General features: G+C 50.1%; 1 protein-coding gene across 1 annotated transcript in view; it reads right to left on the minus strand.

Moving 5' to 3' along the window:
* IGFBP2 (insulin like growth factor binding protein 2) overlaps window positions 1-20,302 on the minus strand; it is a 211,979-nt gene that overhangs the window by 183,971 nt on the left and 7,706 nt on the right. The window lies entirely within an intron of this gene.

Consider the following 20,302-nt stretch of genomic DNA (forward strand, 5'->3'; position numbering starts at 1 on the left):
ACGGTCCTTCCAGCTGGATCTCCTGGACAAGTGGTTGGGATCGCATCTTCACATGCACCCGCGGATACGCCTGTCGCTGAAAGCCAGAATTTCACTCCTCTGGTGTCTCCAAGCTTCTCACCTGCTCGAGGGCCGCAGGTTCGGGATTCAGAACTGGATCCTTCTAACCACGGATGCAAGTCTCAGAGGTTGGGGAGCAGTCACTCAGGGAGAAAACTTCCAAGGAAGGTGGTCCAGTCAGGAATCTCTCCTTCCAATAAACGTTCTGGAACTGAGGGCCATTTACAATGGCCTTCTACAAGTGGCACATCTTCTGCAAGCTCAAGCCATTCAGGTTCAGTCGGACAACGTCACAGCTGTGTCCTACATAAACAGGCAGGGCGGAACGAAGAGCAGAGCTGCAATGTTAGAGATAACAAAAATCCTCATCTGGGCAGAAAGACACCCGGTGGCATTGTCGGCGATCTTCATTCCGGGAGTGGACAACTGGGAGGCAGACTTCCTCAGCAGACACGATCTCCATCCAGGAGAATGGGGACTCCACCCGGACTTGAGGCTGAGAAACGCGTTACGTATCCTGTACATCTATCCTGCTGACTGATCCATGCTGGGAGCTGCAGTCCGCCCTGCTGACCAATCCACATTGGGAGCTGCAACCGGAGGCTGACAGTTAAGCTCCAGACAGACCTCCTTCACTGCAGTGAGATTTACGGGTAGCCGGCACCCGAACCTGTGAATGAAAGCTCCGCTGGTCCGCACAGAAATAGAGACGGGGGTAAGCACTGTGCTTGTAGAGACTGCCAATTGAGAGTGGGTCACGCTCCAACTTTAACAAACAACATATTAAACTGTGCCCAATAACATTATATCGCCCTAGCAAAGTCTCTTAAATTCCAGACCACACAGTCAGGCGAGCTGTGACGGAGTAGCATGCTTTAATTTATTGTATAACTGAACAGAACACTGTGGCATAATTGATCACAAATCATCTAAAAATGTGGATCCTACAATTGTTATAAAAATCAAGGGCATTAGTGAGCTCATTCATTTAATTAGCCCACGTGTGGAGCCTGCATATTTTGGAGACTTCTCTGATTACTAAAGAACATCTGAGGATCTTACTAAAGATCAATTAAATATTGATACAGTGTATCAAAGAGAGCCTCCTAGCGTGGACACTAAAAAGTTACTGTATAAAATCTAAAGTAACATTGTATCCGTAGCATTGAGTCAGCAGAATGGTTTAAAACTCCCAGGATAGTTGGTTTTATAATATTGTGTGTGTTATTGTGAATAATGTAAAAACAACTTTTATTAAATTTGATACTTTTGGTGACAGCGCTTCCTATTGTTTTTTTGAGTTTTCAAGTTGGTTAGCTTGGTTTGCCTTGTATGTGTGAGCTGGTGTGAATCTCACCACTATCTGTGTATTTCCTTCTCTCAAAGTTGTCCGTCTCCTCGGGCACAGTTTCTATACTGAGTCTGGTAGGAGGGGCATAGAGGGAGGGGCCAGCCCACACTATTAAACTCTTAAAGTGCCAGTGGCTCCCAAAGGACCCGTCTATATCCCATGGTACTAAATGGAACCCCAGCATCCTCTAGGACAGGCCTGGCCAACCTGTGGCTCTCCAGCTGTTGTAAAACTACAAGTCCCATCATGCCTTGCCAAAGTTTTGCTATTAGGGAATGCTAAAACTGTGGCAGGGCATGCTGGGATGTTTAGTTTCACAACATCTGGAGAGCCACAGGTTGGCCAGGCCTGCTCTAGGACGTAAGAGAAAATAGGATTTTAATACCTACCGGTAAATCCTTTTCTCTTAGTCCGTAGAGGATGCTGGGGACACTTCATGGACCATGGGGTATAGACGGGATCTGCAGGAGACATGGGCACTCTAAGACTTTTATTGGGTGTGAACTGGCTCCTCCCTCTATGCCCCTCCTCCAGACCTCAGTTATAGGAACTGTGCCCAGGGAGACTGACATTTCGAGGAAAAGGATTTATTAAGGGTGAGGAAAAGGATTTATTAAGGGTGAGATACATACCAGCTCACACCACAAACACGCCGTACAACATGGCATTTGTAACCAAACCCAGTCAACAGCATGAACAAAAAACCAGCAACAGGCTGATTATAACTAAACACAACCATTGTGTAACACAAGCAATAACTACAATCACTACTGCAGATAGAGTCCGCACTGGAACGGGCGCCCAGCATCCTCTACGGATGAAGAGAAAAGGATTTTCTGGTAGGTATTAAAATCCTATTTTCTCATACGTCCTAGAGGATGCTGGGGACACTTCATGGACCATGGAGTTTATACCAAAGCTTCAGATCGGGCAGGAGAGTGCGGATGACTCTGCAGCACCGATTGACCAAACAAGAGGTCCTCATCAGCCAGGGTATCAAACTTGTAGAACTTTGCAAAAGAGTTTGAACCCGGCCAAGTAGCCACTAGGCAAAGCTTGCACGCCGAGACCCCACGGACAGCCACCCAAGAGGAGCCCACCTTCCTAGTAGAATGGGCCTTAACCGATTTCGGTAACGGCAATCCAGCCGTAGAATGAGACTGTTGAATCGTATTACAGATCCAAAGCGCAACAGTCTGCTTGGAAGCAGGCGTCCCAATATTGTTGGGAGCATATAGGACAAACAGAGCCTCCGTTTTCCTAATCTGAGCCGTTCTGGCTACATAGATTTTCAAAGCCCTGACCACATCCAGAGACTTTGAGTCCACGATGGCGCCAGTAGCCACTGGCACAATAGGTTGGTTCATGTGAAAAGCTGAAACCACCTTTGGTAGAAACTGCTGCCGAGTTCTCAACTCCGCTCTATCTTCATGGAAGATCAAATAGGGGCTCTTGTGAGACAAGGCCGCTAACTCAGACACCCGCCTTGCGGATGCCAAGGCCAACAACATGACCACTTTCCAAGTGAGGAATTTTAACTCAACCTTCCTTAAAGGTTCAAACCAAGGAGATTTCAGGAACTGTAAAACCACGTTTAGATCCCACGGTGCCACCGGAGGCACAAAAGGAGGCTGGATATGCAGCACCCCCTTCACGAAAGTATGAACCTCAGGGAGGCGGGCCAATTCCTTTTGAAAGAATATTGACAAGGCCGAAATTTGTACCTTAATGGAGCCTAATTTTAGGCCCGCATCCACACTAGCTTGTAGAAAACGCCCCAGCTGAAATTCCTCCGTAGGGGCCTTCTTGGATTCACACCAAGACACATATTTTCTCCAAATATGGTGGTAATGCTACGCCGTTACTTCTTTTCTAGCCTGAAGTAGAGTGGGGATAACTTCACTGGGAATCCCCTTCCGGGCTAGAATATGGCGTTCCACCGCCATGCCGTCAAACGCAGCCGTGGTAAGTCCTGGAACACGCACGGACCTTGCTGTAACAGGTCCTCTCGTAGAGGAAGAGGCCACGGATCTCCTATGAGCAACTTCTGAAGATCCGGATACCAGGCCCTCTTCGGCCAGTCTGGGACAATGAGTATCGCCGGAACTCTTGTTCTTCTTATGATCCTTATCACCTTCAGGATGAGTGGAAGCGGAGGGAACACGTAGACCGACGGAAACACCCACAGTGTCACCAGGGAGTCCACCGCTATTGCTTGAGGGTCGCTCGACCTGGAACAATACATCCGAAGTTTCTTGTTGAGGCGAGACACCATCATGTCCACATGAGGAATTCCCCAATGACTTGTCACCTCTGCAAAGACCTCTTGATGAAGACCCCACTCCCCTGGATGGAGATCGTGTCTGCTGAGGAAGTCTGCTTCCCAGTTGTCCACTCCTGGAATGAAGACCGGTGACAGAGCGCTTACATGTCTTTCCGCCCAGCAGGGAACTTTTGTGGCCTCTGCCATTGCCGCTCTGCTCTTTGTTCAGCCTTGGCGGTTTATGTACGCCACTGCTGTTATGTTGTCCGACTGAATCAAGACAGGCAGATCTTGAAGATTTTCCGCTTGTCGAAGGCCGTTGTAAATGGACCTTAATTCCAGAACGTTTATGTGCAGAAAAGCCTCCTGACTTGACCATTTTCCCTGGAAATTTTCCCCCTGTGTGACTGCTCCCCATCCTCGGAGACTTGCATCCGTGGTCACCAGGACCTATTCCTGGATCCCGAACCTGTGTCCCTCTAGAAGGTGAGGACTGTGCAGCCACCACAGAGAGAGATTCTGGTCCTGGAAGACAGGACTATTTTCTGGTGCATGTGTAGGTGAGACCCGGACCACTTGTCCAGCAGGTCCCACTGAAACACCCTGGCATGAAACCTGCCAAACGGAATGGCCTCGTAGGCCGCCACCATCTTTCCCAGCAACCGAGTGCACTGATGAATTGACACCCTTGCCGGTTTCAGAATCCCTTTTACCATGTTCTGGATTTCCAGAGCTTTCTCCACCGGAAGAAAAACTCTCTGTAACTCTGTGTCCAGAATCATGCCCAGGAATGACAGCCGCGTTGTCGGAACCAACTTGATTTTGGCAAATTTAGGAGCCAACCATGTTGCTGTAGAATCTTCAGGGAGAGCGTGACGTGTTCTAGTAATTTCTGCCTTGATCTCGCCTTTATCAGGAGATCATCCAAGTACAGGATAATTGTGACTCCTTGCTTGCGCAAGAGGACCATCATTTCCGCCATCACCTTTGTGAAGATCCTTGGAGCCGTGGATAGCCCAAACAGCAACGTCTGAAATTGGTAATGACAATCCTGAACCGCAAACCTCAGGTAAGCCTGATACGGAGGATATATGGGGACGTGTAAGTAGGCGTCCTTTATGTCTACTGACACCATAAAATCTCCTCCCTCCAGACTGGAGATCACCGCCCGAAGAAATTCCATTTTGAATTTGAATCTCTTCAGATAGAAATTGAGAGATTTTAAGTTCAGAATCGGTCTGACCGAGCCATCCGGCTTCGGAACCACGAACAGGCTCGAATAAAAGCCTTTTCCTTGTTGTGACGGTGGTACTGTGACAATGACCTGATGTTGACACAGCTTTTGTATGGCCGCGCATACCACCTCCCTTTCCGGGAGAGAAACTGGCAAGGCTGATTTGAAAAAACGGTGAGGGGGCACATCTTGAAACTCCAGTTTGTAACCTTGGGTTACTATGTCTAATACCCAAGGATCCAGGCCCGAGCGAACCCAGACCTGACTGAAAAGCCTGAGACGTGCCCCCACAGGAGCAGACACCAGCAGAGGAGCTCCAGCGTCATGCGGAGGATTTTGCAGCAGCCGGGGAGGGCTTCTGCTCCTGGGAACCTGCCACCGCAGGTGATCTTTTTCCCCTTCCCCTACCTCTAGTAGCAAGGAAGGAGCCCCCTTGCCCTCTTTTGTACTTATTGGGCCGAAAGGACTGCATCTGATAGTGAGGCGTTTTCTTCTGCTGTGCAGGAACATAAGGTAGAAATGATGACTTACCGCAGTAGCCGTAGATACCAGGTCCGTGAGGCCGTCACCAAACAAGACACCACCTTTATACGGCAGAGCCTCCATAGCTTTCTTTGAGTCAGCATCAGCATTCCATTGACGAATCCACAATGCCCTCTTAGCCGAGACTGCCATGGCATTGGCCTTTGATCCCAAAATGTCAATATCCCTTGCAGCATCTTTCAGATAAGCTGCAGCGTCCCTGATTTGAAAAAAAGTCACGTTAATCGTGACGAAACGCATTAGGCTCCTCCCCTTTTTTGTCTCTGATTCACCAGCACCACAGCTCCAAGAAACTCTGCCCTCAACGGAGAGTTATCCAGTCTGCACGACGGCTATATTGCTATTTCTGAACGGCAATTGACGGCTGCAACTAGCCGTGGGACATTGCTAGCTCTGACAGCTGTTCCCGGCAGTGGGAAAACTACAGCCCGTATCACCGTCCTACAGCTATACCTGGTGGTGAGACAACGCCAGCCTGTATCATCTAAACGGCTATTTGGCCGTGGGACAGCGCCTCAGTCTCATGCATGCCGGTGCGGCGGCTCTGATCGGCATCGCACCTGTGAGTCTCCACCGCAATTAGCGGCAACAGCGTGTGTTCTTCTGATGTCCTGGAAGATGTGTTAATACCTATGCTCAGGGCACCTAAAGGATTTCCACCAGCCCTAGGTAAAACACAGGTAATCATCCTGCATCCGGGACTCACAAATTCAACAGTAAATTGGGATAAATACTTCCTCATTAAATCTCTCTCCTCAAACATCATACGGTGGGCTCAATACAGGACTATACCGAGGACGCTCGGTAGTACCAGCCCATAGGAGAGGTAAAACTGCATACTGTTTATTTTATTTCTGACCGCTGGGCCCTTGTCTTTTTGTCTCCGATTATTGGAGGAAAAAACTTTTGCTGTTTCCACCCATTTCTAGCCACAATATACTGCAGAGTTAAATTGTAACTATTTAAGTTTCATCCTGGTTACAATTGTTAACAAGTATCAATCTTAAACCCTGAATCAGGGGAACATCATACAGAGAGCTCGATTGATACTGTGTGTTTACATAATGGTGTTTCAGAGTATAGTTATCTATTTATTATGTTGCATATGATTTATTTTTTCTGCTGTTGATGTATTTTATATCATAATAAACCTATTTTATATAGAAGTTTGTCAACTCTCCATGATCCATACCCATTTGTAAAGCACCCCAAGCGCAGCCGACTTTCTTTCTTCTTTTTTAATACTGCATCCATAGGCACACGCACAGTGCCTATTATCGGCAGCGCTCAGGTGCGGTTGCATTTCGGTAGACTGATTCATTTATTTAGGCGCTGTCAGTAAGGTGTTTTGGCATGCAGCGTCCCTGATGTAACTTAATGTTACGAGAATGCTATTCCTGTCCAGTGTATCAATTTCAGAGGATAAATTATCCACCCACTTTTCAATAGCGCTACTCACCCATGCCGACGCCACGGTAGGTCTGAGCAGCGTACCCGTAGCGACATAGATCGATTTCAATGTGCTTTCTTGTCGACGATCCACAGGATTCTTCAGGGCTGCCGTGTCCGGACACGGAAGAGCCACCTTTTTGGACAGTTGGGATAAAGCCTTGTTCACAGAGGGGGTTGATTCCTACATTTTCCTGTCCCCCGAGGGAAATGGATATGTTAGCAGAATTTTCTTGGAAAGCAAAAACTTTTTGTCAGGATTTTCCCAAGCCTTTTCAAAAAGAGTATTCAGTTCACGAGAGGGAGGGAACGTTACCTCAGGTTTCTTACCCTTATACATGCAGACCCTCGTATCAGGAACCTCAGGGTCCTCCGTGATATTTAACATATCCTTTATTGCCACAATCATGTACTGAATATTCTTAGCCAGTTTAGGATTCAATCTGGCATCATTATAGTCGACACAGGAATCAGTATCCGTGTCGGTATCTGTGTCCGCTAACTGGGTAAATGAATGCTTCTGTGCCCCCGAAGGGGTTTGTGACAATGCATCCTCCATGGACCTTCTCCATGCTCGTTGCTGGGACTCAGATTTATCAAACCTCTTATTTAACAAAGCCACATTAGCATTCAAAACACTCAACATATTCACCCACTCAGCAGTCGGCGGTGCCGACGGGGTCACTCCCACAGTCTGTACTGTCTCCACACCTGCTTCCTCCTGGGAAGAGCATTCAGCCTCAGTCATGCCGACACACGTGCACCGACACCACCAAACACACTGGGCTATAGGGGACAGACCCACACTAAGCCTGTCAGGGAGAAACAAAGGGAGTTTGCCAGCTCACAACCCAGCGCCTACCTTGTTCTGAAGTGTGCAATACACAGCCCCAGAGTTGTCAGCGCTTTTCCTATCAAATACAATAAGCACCAAATCAACTGTGCCCCCCCTGTTTTGCCCCTGTTATTTGTTACAGTGGAGAGGAAGGCTCAGCGTCTCTGCAGCTCTGTGGAGAGAATATGGCGCTGGTTAGAGCTGTGAGGGCTAAGCCACGCCCCCTCAATGGCGTGCTTCAGTCCCGCTTCTTTTGAAAATATATTTATACTGGCGGGGGTATAATATGTGCCCAGGCACCTATATTCATTTGCCAGTGCCAGATCTGAGGTTTAATGCTGCCCAGGGCGCCCCCCCCTGCGCCCTGCACCCATCAGTGCCGCTGTGTGTGAGGGAGCATGGCGTGCAGCGCGACCACCGCGCGGTACCTCAGTCTGTGTCTTCTGCCATCTCTGAAGTCTTCTTTACTTCTTAATACTCACCCGGCTTCTTTCTTCTGGCTCTGCAAGGGGGTGACGGCGCGGCTCCGGGAACGAGCATCTAGCATGGCTAGCGATCAGACCCTCTGGAGCTAATGGTGTCCAGTAGCATAAGAAGCAGAGCCTTTGAACTCACTAGAAGTAGGTCTGCTTCTCTCCCCTCACTCCCTCAATGCAGGGAGTCTGTAGCCAGCAGTGCTACCTGAAAATAAAAAACCTAAATAAGTTTTTTTCAGAGAAACTCTGTAGAGCTCCCCTGTTAGTGTCCAGTCTCTCTGGGCACAAAATCTAACTGAGGTCTGGAGGAGGGGCATAGAGGGAGGAGCCAGTTCACACCCAATAAAAGTCTTAGAGTGCCCATGTTTCCTGCGGATCCCATCTATACCCCATGGTCCATGAAGTGTCCCCAGCATCCTCTAGGACGTATGAGAAATAGGCTTAATAATCGTATACAATGTCAAAGTGCAGCAAAGAAGGCAAGTAAGGTGCTAGCGTGCATAAAACGGGGAATTGAGACAAGGGATGAGCGTGTAATCCTGCCGCTGTACAAATCATTGGTACGTCCGCACCTGGAATATTGTGTTCAATTTTGGGCACCGTATTATAAAAAAGATATCTTTGAACTCGAAAGGGTTTAAAGGCGAACTACTAAATTGATTAAAAGGCTAGAGGGACTGGATTATGAGGAAAGGCTCACTAGGTTGAATATGTGTACACTAGAAAAGAGGCGTCTAAGAGGAGACATTATTAATATCTTCAAATATGTAAAGGGACATTATAAAGAGTTATCAGAGGAATTGCTTATTAAAAAAACTTTGTAGGACACGAGGGCACTCTCTGAGGCTAGAGGAGAGAAAATTCCGTACGCAGCGGAGGAAAGGGTTCTTCACTGTTAGGGCAATAAGGATTTGGAATTCCCTGCCAGGGAAGGTGGTAATGGCGGAATCTGTAAATGCATTTAAAAATGGATTGGATAAATTTCTGACTGAAAAAGATATCCAAGGTTATAACATTTAAAATATTGACATTGATAATCCGGGTGTAACATGATTTATAGTTGTTAACTAGACATAAAACATTACTTCAGCAGGGACATTATAATGAACTCGGCTTAATACAGAATACAGGTTGAAGCCGATGGGCATCTTTTCAACCTCATTAACTATGTTACTATGTTACAGTCCCCTTATACATTGCCAGGTAGAGCCCCTCTTACACACTGCACCAAGTAGAGCTCCCTTTTACACACTGCGCCAGGAAGAGCCCCCATTCCTTTTACACATTGCACCAGGTAGAGCCCCCTTTCCTTTTACACATTGCACCAGGAAGAGCCCCCATTCCTTTTACACATTGCACCAGGTAGAGCCCCCTTTCCTTTTACACATTGCACCAGGAAGAGCCCCCATTCCTTTTACACATTGCACCAGGTAGAGCCCCCTTTCCTTTTACACATTGCACCAGGAAGAGCCCCCATTCCTTTTACACATTGCACCAGGTAGAGCCCCCTTTTACACATTGCACCAGGAGTATAAGGGCCCTAGGCTAATAGCTGAACGTCCCATCTTTGCAGGGGTACCAGATTTTTAAAATTGGCCCTGGGGAAATGGAGATATCCGACTTCAAAGCAGTGGTCCCCATCCAAGCTTATTAATTGATTTTCCTAGCCAGATATCTCGGGTTCTGTCTGACTTTGAGTTTTTCTGACGGCTGGGATTCTCCACTTTTGGTTGACTCTGGCAGCTTGTCTCTACTATGCCCAGATCCAGAGATATCAGCCTTCCAGCAGCTGGCTCCAGCTCCTCATGCTAATATATATTATAATATATTTGTATATTTTCGTTGGTGGATTGCTCTGGCTCCTGAACTCTGATCCCCAGGTCCCCAGCACCTCCTGAAGGGCGGGAATCTCTAGTTTTTTAATCACATTCAAAGCTAAGAAATCTATTTCTAGGAACTTGAGATATCTGCAGTCAAGCAAGCTGCCCTCCCACCAGAAAATGATGAATATTAAGCCCACTCCACTATCCACAACTCCCCTACATATTAAACACCCCCTACCACCCTGGAAGTCATGTACCAGGGCACCTTCATTCAGCCCAATGCCACCTTCTACAGTTTAGTGTTCTCCCTCCCACCCCATCTGTGCAGTAGAGGAGTAATTAGCAGAAATTACTGCTCCAGGTCTTACATGCTGAGTGGAATATAGGGCCTGGTTCAGGTTCCACCACCCCGCCACCCCCCTTTTCCAAGCAGAAATTGCGATCACACCGCAAATTCTGCTTGATCTCAAAAATTAAGGAAGCCTCCTGCCGGCGCAGCCTGGCTGCACCCACAGGGAGCCTGCCTCCATCTTTTTGATTGCAGTGGCTGTGTGTGACGTCGCGCAGCCGCCCCGATCATGCCCCTGTCACGTCTAGCCCATTCACGCTGGCACGCCCCCCATTTTTAAGCCACGCCCCGCAAAGCTTAGTCTCTGCCTTGGAAAAGGAGCGTTGCCGCCCCCGCCCCACGAACACCTCGTTCGCATTTTCTGCGGGCGCACACAGAAAATGCGGGAGCAGGACAGGCCCTGTGCATGCGCCGCATCCTTTTAGTATTTTTTGCGTTTGGATTGCATATTGCGATCCGTCCTGAATCGGGCCCATAAAACACCCCCTACTGCCCACGGGACACCAAAGCTGCCGCTGATAGCACCCCTTCCGCTAGAGGATGGGTAGGGGCCCCAGTGCATTGCTGTGCACAGGGGCCTACACTGCTGTTAAGACAGCCCTGGTTTGTGTGTGTGTGTGTGTGTGTGTGTGTGTGTGTGTGTGTGTGTGTGTGTGTGTGTGTGTGTGTGTGTTATACTTACTTCAGCCTCCAGAGCAGCTGCTTCCACCTGGCTGCCGGTCTGTCACCCGCGCTATGTTCTTCTCCTACTGCGGACATTGGGACTTGGGAGGGGCAGAGCGTAGGTGGTACAGGATGCTGCAGTCACTGCAGCGTGCCAATGCCCGGCTGCCTGTCACTGTGTGAGCAGTATCCGGTATAGTACAGCACTGGCGGGGCAGTGACGGAAGTACAGCTGTGGGGGTGCTGACTATCTAAGGATGTATGGGTGTTTTTGCACCCCGTTCCGACACCTAGAACGATTATCTAAGGTGGTCTGCGTCCAATTCTGGCACCCAGCACGGCTATCTAAAGATGTCTCTGTGTTCTGCACACCAGCACGATACCCAGAATGGGTATCCAAGGTGATGTGCTGCCCGTTTCGGAACCCAGAATGGGTATCTAAGGGGTTCTGCGCCCCATTCCGGCACCCTGAACAGCTATCTAAGGTTGTCTGGGTGTCCTGCACACCATTTCGGCACATGAAACAGCAATCTAATGTGGTCTGCATCCTGTTCCGGCACCCGGAACGGTTGTCTATGATGGTTTGAGCCCTGTTCCGGCACCCGGAACAAGTATCTATGGTGGTCTGCCCCCTATTCTGGCACCCTGAACAGCTATCTAAGGTTGTCTGGGTGTCCTGCACACCATTCCGGCACATGAAACAGCTATCTTCGGTGGTATGCATCCTGTTCCGGCACCCGGAACGCAGGGCCGGTGCTAGGGTGTTCGGCGCCCCCCTGCAAACTATAAATTTGCGCCCTCCCATATTCGCGCCGGGAAAAGGGGTGTGGGCTCACAAGTAAGGGGCATGGCCACACAATAGTACCCCCATTTAAAATTACGCCACAATGTAGCACAATCTTATTCCTCTTATACATAATGCCCCACCCGTAGTAGTAGCGTCATATGTAATGCACCCCAGTAGTAGTAGTATCCTTATACATAATGCCCCCCCAGTAGTAGTAGCATCCTTATATGTAGTGTGCCCCCAGTAGTAGACGCGTCCTTATACGTAGTGCACCCCCAGTAGTAGAAGCGTCCTTATACGTAATTCCCCTCTAGTAGTAGTATCGTCCTTATACGTAATGCCCCCCAGTAGTAGTAGCGTCATTCCGCGTAATGCCCCCCTGTAGTAGTAGCGTCCTTATACGTAGTGCACCCCCAGTAGTAGTAGCGTCCTTATACGTAGTGCACCCCCAGTAGTAGAAGCGTCCTTATACGTAATTCCCCCCTAGTAGTAGTATCGTCCTTATACGTAATGGCCCCACCAGTAGTAGCGTTGTTTCACAAAATGCCCCCCCAGTAGTAGTAGCGTCCTTACATGTAATGCCCCCCCCCCCAGTAATAGCGTCATTATACGTAATGCCCCCCAGTACTACCATCCATAAAGTGCGCGTACACAGACATACCTCACACACACACATATATATACACACACATACACAGTCACACCTACCATATACACACACACACCGTATGCACACACACACACCGTATGCACACACACACACACACCATATACACACACCCACCATACACACACACACACACACCATATATACAAACACACAATTCTCTCTCACCCTCTACTTACCTAAGCCAGTCTCCCTCGGTACAGCAGCCTGGTCCGTGTAGCCCCGCCCCCTTCTGGGCCGTTTAGCTCCGCCCCCTTCCGTCCCGTTTAGCTCCGCCCCCTTCCGTCCCGTACACAGCCGCTGCCACACAGGTGAGGGGAGGGAGGGGGGAGGCTTTTCACGCTGCAGGCTCCGCTGCCAGTGACTGTCACAGTCATACAGTGACAGACACAGCAGCAACAGCAGCAGCAGCAGCAGGGGGGCCAGGACGGCGCAGCAGGGAAGGAATGCAGAGCAGGGGTAGCGCCTCTCCGTCCCAGCGCCTCCCTGCACTGCATCCCTTCGCTGAGCGGGTAGCGCCGGGCCTGCCGGAACGGTTGTATAAGCTGGTCTGCGTCCCGTTCCAGCATCCGGAACGGCTATCTAAGGTGGACTGCTCCCCATTACGACACCAGGAATGCTATCTTTGGTGATCTGCTGCCTTGTCCGCCACCCGGAATGGCAGTGTAATGTGGTCTTGATGTCCTGCACCCCGTTCCGGTACACAAAATAGCTATCTAATGTGGTCTGCGTCCCGTTCCGGCACCCAGAACGGCTATCTAAGGTGGACTGCGCCCCGTTCCGGCACCCGGAATGCTATCTAGGGTGATTTGCTGCCTGGTCCGGCACCCGAAATGGCTGTGTAATGTGGTCTGGATGTCCTGCACCCCGTTCCGGTACACAAAATAGCTATCAAATGTGGTCTGCATCCCGTTCCGGCACCTGGAACCACTATCTAAGGTGGACTGTGCCCCGTTCCGGCACCCGGAATTCTATCTAGGGTGAACTGCTGCCTGGTCCGGCACCCGGAATGGCTGTGTTTTGTGATCTGGATGTCCTGTACCCCGTTCCGGTACACGAAATAGCTATCTAATGTGGTCTGCGTCCCGTTCCGGCACCCGGAACGGCTATCTAAGGTGGACTGCACCCTGTTCCGGCACCCGGAATGCTATCTAGGGTGATCTGCTGCCTGGTCCGGCACCCAAAATGGCTGTGTAATGTGGTCTGGATGTCCTGCATCCCGTTCCGGTACTCAAAATAGCTATCTAATGTGGTCTGCATCCCGTTCCGGCACCCGGAACGGCTATCTAAGGTGGACTGCTCCTCATTCCGGCACCCAGAATGCTATCTTTGGTGATCTGCTGCCTGGTCCGGCACCTGGAATGGCTGTGTAATGTGGTCTGGATGTCCTGCACCCCGTTCCGGTACACAAAATAGCTATCTAATGTGGTCTGCATCCCGTTCTTGCACCTGGAACCACTATCTAAGGTGGACTGTGCCCCGTTCCGGCACCCGGAATGCTATCTAGGGTGATCTGCTGCCTGGTCCGGCACCTGGAATGGCTGTGTAATGTGGTCTGGATGTCCTGCACCCCGTTCCGGTACACAAAATAGCTATCTAATGTGGTCTGCGTCCCGTTCCGGCACCCGGAACGGCTATCTAAGGTGGACAGCGCCCCGTTCCGGCACCCGGAATGCTATCTACGGTGATCTGCTGCCTGGTCCGGCACCCAGAATGGCTGTTTAATGTGGTCTTGATGTCCTGCACCCCGTTCCGGTACACAAAATAGTCATCTAATGTGGTCTGCGTCCCGTTCCAGCACCCGGAACGGCTATCTAAGGTGGACTGTGCCCTGTTCCGGCACCCGGAATGCTATCTACGGTGATCTGCTGCCTGGTCCGGCACCCGGAATGGCTGTGTTTTGTGGTCTGGATGTCCTGCACCCCGTTCCGGTACACGAAATAGCTATCTAATGTGGTCTGCATCCCGTTCCGACACCTGGAACCACTATCTAAGATGGACTGTGCTCCATTCCGGCACCCGGAATGCTATCTAGGGTGATCTGCTGCCTGGTCCGGCACCCGGAATGGCTGTGTTTTGTGGTCTGGATGTCCTGCACCCCGTTCCGGTACACAAAATAGCTATCTAATGTGGTCTGCGTCCCGTTCCGGCACCCGGAATGGCTGTGTAATGTGGTCTGGATGTCCTGCACCCCGTTCCGGTACATCTCGGAACGGCTATCTAAGGTGGACTGTGCCCTGTTCCTGCACCCAGAATGCTAGCTATGGTGATCTGCTGCCTGGTCCGGCACCCGGAATGGCTGCGTTTTGTGGTCTCGATGTCCTGCACCCCGTTCCGGTACACAAAATAGCTATCTAATATGGTCTGCATCCCGTTCCGGCACCCGGAACGGCTATCTAAGGTGGACTGTGCCCCTTTCCGGCACCCGGAATGCTATCTTTGGTGATCTGCTGCCTGGTCCGGCACCCGGAATGGCTGTGTAATGTGGTCTGGATGTCCTGCACCCCGTTCCGGTACACAAAATAGCTATCTAATGTGGTCTGCATCCCGTCCCGGCACCTGGAACGGCTATCTAAGGTGGACTGCTCCTCATTCCGGCACCCGGAATGTTATCTACGGTGATCTGCTGCCTGGTCCGGCACCCGGAATGGCTATCTAAGGTGGCCTGCGTCCCATTCCGGTACCCGGAATGGCTATTTATGGTGATCTGCTGCCTGGTCCGACACCCACAATGGCTGTGTAATGTGGTCTGAGTTTTCTGCACCTCCTTCCTGCACTCGGAACTGCTATCTAAGGAGGCCTGCTGCCCATTCCAGCACCTGGATCGGATATCTAAGGTGGTCTGTGCTCCTTTCCGTCACCCGGAATGGCCATCTAAGGTGATCTCCGCCCTATTCTGGCAACCGGAAAGTGCTCACACTTTTGTGGTTTTTCTAATAGTCCCCCTCCTCTCCTGTCTGCAGTTTTTGGTAACAGTGCAGGCAGCATTGCGTCTTCATTATAGTAGACGCACAACGCTGCTGGGAGCCAGGAACCGGCGCTACTATATCAGAGCCTATTTCTACCGGGACAACGGCAATACACCACTGGCAGGTATGTGGGGCATGTGAGGGGAGAAAGACAGAATTTTTTCACCTGCGGCAAAATCTGCGACAATAGACTCACATACTGGGGGCAGCCCAGCATGAGTGGCGCCAAACTGCAATGTGTTCGCAATTTAATTGTGAACGCAACGATTAGAGGCCAACCCCTGCTTGTGCAGCCTGGCTGGGTAGACAGGGGCACCGCCGACATTTTTCCATAAGCAGGAAATGCAGGTGACATCATAGACCTGTCCCCAAAACGTCCATGACACACCTGCGTTTCCCGATGTCCTCTCCCCCAATGCCGCGTCGCCGCCCTTCAATCATCTAGCGATCGCATCCTTCTGGGTGAAGGGTCACGCACACGCACTATGGCTGCTGGACGTGCGCAGACCCTATAGACGCGGTTTCTGCATGCGAACGCAACGGCTGCGCCAATCTCTGAGTAAGGCCCAGTGATCAGTCATAGCTGTACAGGGAGGGCTGACAGCAGGAGCCTCATCCTGTTGACCCCTTGCTATGATGAAGTAAAAAAATAATAAAAAAAAATCTTCTAAACGACATGGGGGTAAGGGGTAATTCTTTTTCAATATATATATAACACCGCACGTCCCTTAACACTGTATTTCAGACAGTACATGCTCCACCCTCCCCGTATGCAGCAAGTGGTATATATGATCTGTAATTCTGTATATACAGCACAGCACCAGCATCTCCCTGTGCTGCTCCCCCCACCCTCCCTCTGTCCGGGGGTAGCAGCAGCGGGGCAGGAGGCTGTCATGTCTCCCCGCACACAGCAGCGCACGGACCCGGCCGGTTCTAAGGTCTCGCTCCCCGTCTCCCCGGTCCCCGCTGACAGGCTGTTAAAGACACGCCCCCCTGGACGGGAACGCGCTAACAAAGCTCCTCAGCGGCAGAGGTCGCTGCAGGGAGCGGGTCTCATCCGGGGTTCTGGAATTTGGTCCGGTCCGGCTTTCACCGATTCCCGTACATACAGCACCCACCTGGCTTTGCTGCTCCTTCCTGTGGTGTGGTGGGGGGAGGCAGCACTGGGCAGATGTATGCAGGAGGAGCAGGAAGAGGTAAGGTGGGCTGTTTGTTACACACAGCCCACTCTGAAGCAGAGCACTGGCTGTCAGTAGACCAGCTGCTCGCTGATTATTCTCCTGCCTCTGCTCAGACTGCCTGGCTCAGTGGGAACAGCAGGACGGCCACCGTTACCCACAACCCCGCAGTGGCTGGCTGTGACCTCTTCAGTGCAGGCCCCAACCCCTGAATTTTCAGACTCGCGCATGTGCAGCCCGGAGATTTACAGGGAGCTACATTAAAAACCAGGAGAGCAAGCAAGGTTTGCGGGGCAGCGGGAGACTCATTTAAAAATTGGGAGCAGCAGGAGGGTAGGCATGCCTGGCATACACTGCAGCAATGGGAGTATTTCACATGTGGAAAGAGTTGCTATCACTGCTGTTTACATGGAAGCATCAGCAATAGTACTAATACGGTAATGCAGCAGGAGGTGTCATGCCTCCTGCATGCATTACTGATCTGAACTGCATCCTAGGATGCAACATTGGACCATCTGCAACATTGTCAGCCGTCTGCGTGCAGCGTGACCCATGGGGTCGCGAAAGCCGGCCGCCTCAGCTGCTACAAAGAGGCCAAGAAATCTCCATCCACCGACGGTGACACACCTATATGTGCTGCATTTTAGTGTGGGGACAGGACCCTGCATATAGGACGCCCCCCACATGCTAGCAAAGAGAGGCGTAGTTTTGCTACTTTTAGCAAAACTACAAATCATGCTGAATCGGACCCAAAGGACCTTATTCAACATCATTTGCAGTTTTGCTAATTTAGCAAAATTGCAATTGCTAACAGTCTAACACTCACATGCTGAGGGACTCCCAACATAGGGTAAGGCTGCACAGCATGCAAACTGACGCCAGCGATGTTATCACAATTCAATTGCAATCGCATTGCAGACCCAGAAAAATAAGGGTAGCCCTCTGTCTGCGCAGCAGAACAGGCCCTGCACGTGCGCACTGGCCCAAACATCAGGGAAATGCAATCACATCGCATCAGCGATGCAAGCTGAATAAGGGCGTATGTTAAAAAAAAAAAAAAAAGTAAATAATAAATGGCATAACAGCATGAACAATAACAACATTCGTACATCTAGTAGAATATCATAGCCAGAAACATATATCAGCAGTAAATAAAGATAAGCAACGTAAAATATCTTTAATGGAGATAATTATATTGCGCAGATAAGGGGTCTCAAACTTGCGGCCCCTACAGCATAATTTTGCGGCCCATGGGCAGGGGTCATTATGCGGCCCACTGGCAGAGGTCCTTTTGAGGCAGGTTAACTCAGGCTGGAACGAGTTAACCGAGTTCGCTCCGTCTGTCCACACTGCATCTGAGTCCGCCCGCCTCTGTCTGCCTTACTTGTCTGCACCGTCCACCTCATCCAGTTATGGCTGCTGCAGGAGGAGAGGAGTCTGGGTTCTGGGCTGGTTTACCTACCGGCTCACCCTTCCTACAGAGATGATGTCAGATCACATGTCTCCTGTTAGGAGGGAGGAGGGAAGCCACCATGAGAGGAAAGAGTGCCCATGCGGACACTGATGACCATGGCCATACTGACCATCTGGCACTTCTGGCACATGCCAGAAGAGCCGTTGGGCAGGTGGGCCGAATCGGTCGCTCAGAGAGCCGGGAAGGCCACGCACAGCGCAGCCTATGGCTCTCTGGTTCCATAATCTCCATGGAAATGGGGGCGTGCCGCGAGTCCACGCCCCTGGTCTTGCGGCGCGTCCCTCCCCCCAGCATCTGTCACCATGGTAATGGGGGCGTGCCGTGAGTCCACGCCCCCATGACTCGCCTCACGCCCCGTATGTCATGCGGCGCGCCCCCCTGTGATACGTGCGTGCCCGGGCCCCCCCGTGATACGTGCACGCGCACGTTCACAAATGCCAGGGCGGATTCGAGGCCCCAGTCCGTCGTTGCTGATGACTGTGTGAGTCTCACCAACAGAGATCTTTAGAGCTATTGTTATATATATTAATTCCATAGACTGTTTCACATGTCCCATTAAGGCTTCTTACACATGATGTGACATTTCAGAAACCTGTTGTAACTCTTCCACTCAAACTCCAAAAAGCAATGAAATTCCGATCATTAAGGCTGACGCTTTAATGGACGTGTTCCTTGCACAATATGGATATGGTATGCCATCACAGCCTGTGGGTAAGTGCAGATTCAGCACTCTCATAGAGTTTGACAATTGTCACTCACACAATGTTGGAACTGCTAATTCACAGATTTGTGTGCTCGTTGGAATACACAGGTAACACCCCTTTACCTGGGTTTTCTGGGTAATGGTGTGTATTTAAACTCTTCCCGCTTTGCATTGCTTCTCACCTTGTACTTCTCTTGGTATTAGTGCCTCCACCCGAATCTTGACGTGACGTGCTCTTCTGGGAAGTGTTCAATTTCAGGAACACCAGAGGGAGATTCGGGAAACCTCCTGCCCACCACGTGCTTAGACCGCCCCCACTACAGGAATATATCACACGGATATGTTGCAAAAGCCACCCTGGCACATATATTAAAGGGTCTGGAATAGCAATTGCTTTTATGCATTTATATACAAGGTACTATAGTGAGATCAATAAAAGAGGACATATACTAAATAGGCATAGAAACATATTGGTCAGTAATGCGCACACACATATCTAAAGGGTGTATAATGCAGTAATAAGAAAAACTTAACATAACACATGAATCTGCTTTCTCCTGTCTGACCCTTCCTGAACTTTCTTTTTGTATACAGATAACACCCTGGCCTTTGCAATCACTGACTGGGTAATGACAACTTAAACAGCAGTATCACAATGAATTTCACACATACCACACTCAGCATTAGACAATACATCCCCCACTATAGTGCACTGTTATTTCAGAGTTCATTATCTTCTGCATGCTATGGCTTGGAGAAAACTGTACTTTAAAAGGCACTTTCAGCAATGCTGGTACTTGTAGTTCCACAAACTGATTCTTGGTGAAATCACACACTTTGTTAGCTACTATTTGTCAGTCTTTACCATGAAACATAACACTGTAAACTGTTACTTATCTCACATTCCTCCAAAGTGTGTCCCTCTGCAACCTCTCCTCTCCAGGGGTTAAAAAGGAAGGTTTGAAATGCATTATCCTCTATAGACCACTTAAATTCATCAGACTGGTAGGGCTCTTTCTGTACAGTCACCGTTGACTTCTTCCCCAGTATTCTCCAGTCATTGTCAGCTGCATCTTAGCTATATCCAAGACATGGTTACTTCTCTCTCCTGGCCCATCTCCTCCACTCCTCTGGACAAAAGCATTCCATTCTCCACTCCCCCCTCTCCATGCCCTGTTTCCCCACCCCCCGACAGCCTCTGCGTGTCTCTCTGTATATCCTCTGAAACCCAAGGCTGTCTGGGAGATGTAGTCTCTAAACACAAAAATGGCCAGTGTCCAATTTCACATCTGCTGCCTGTCATAAGCGCTGGGCACTACACACACATGCAGTCTATGCAACTGAAGGTCTGAGCAGAAGACAAAGCTGCACGGATGACGTAAGAGTGGTGTTGATTGGAGGGAGGAGACAGAGCAGTGTGGATGGGGGGACAGAAATGTGTGGATAGGGGGAAGACTAAAAAGCACTGATGGGGGAGG

This window comes from Pseudophryne corroboree, chromosome 7, assembly GCF_028390025.1.
Source record: "Pseudophryne corroboree isolate aPseCor3 chromosome 7, aPseCor3.hap2, whole genome shotgun sequence".
Lineage (NCBI taxonomy): Eukaryota > Metazoa > Chordata > Amphibia > Anura > Myobatrachidae > Pseudophryne > Pseudophryne corroboree.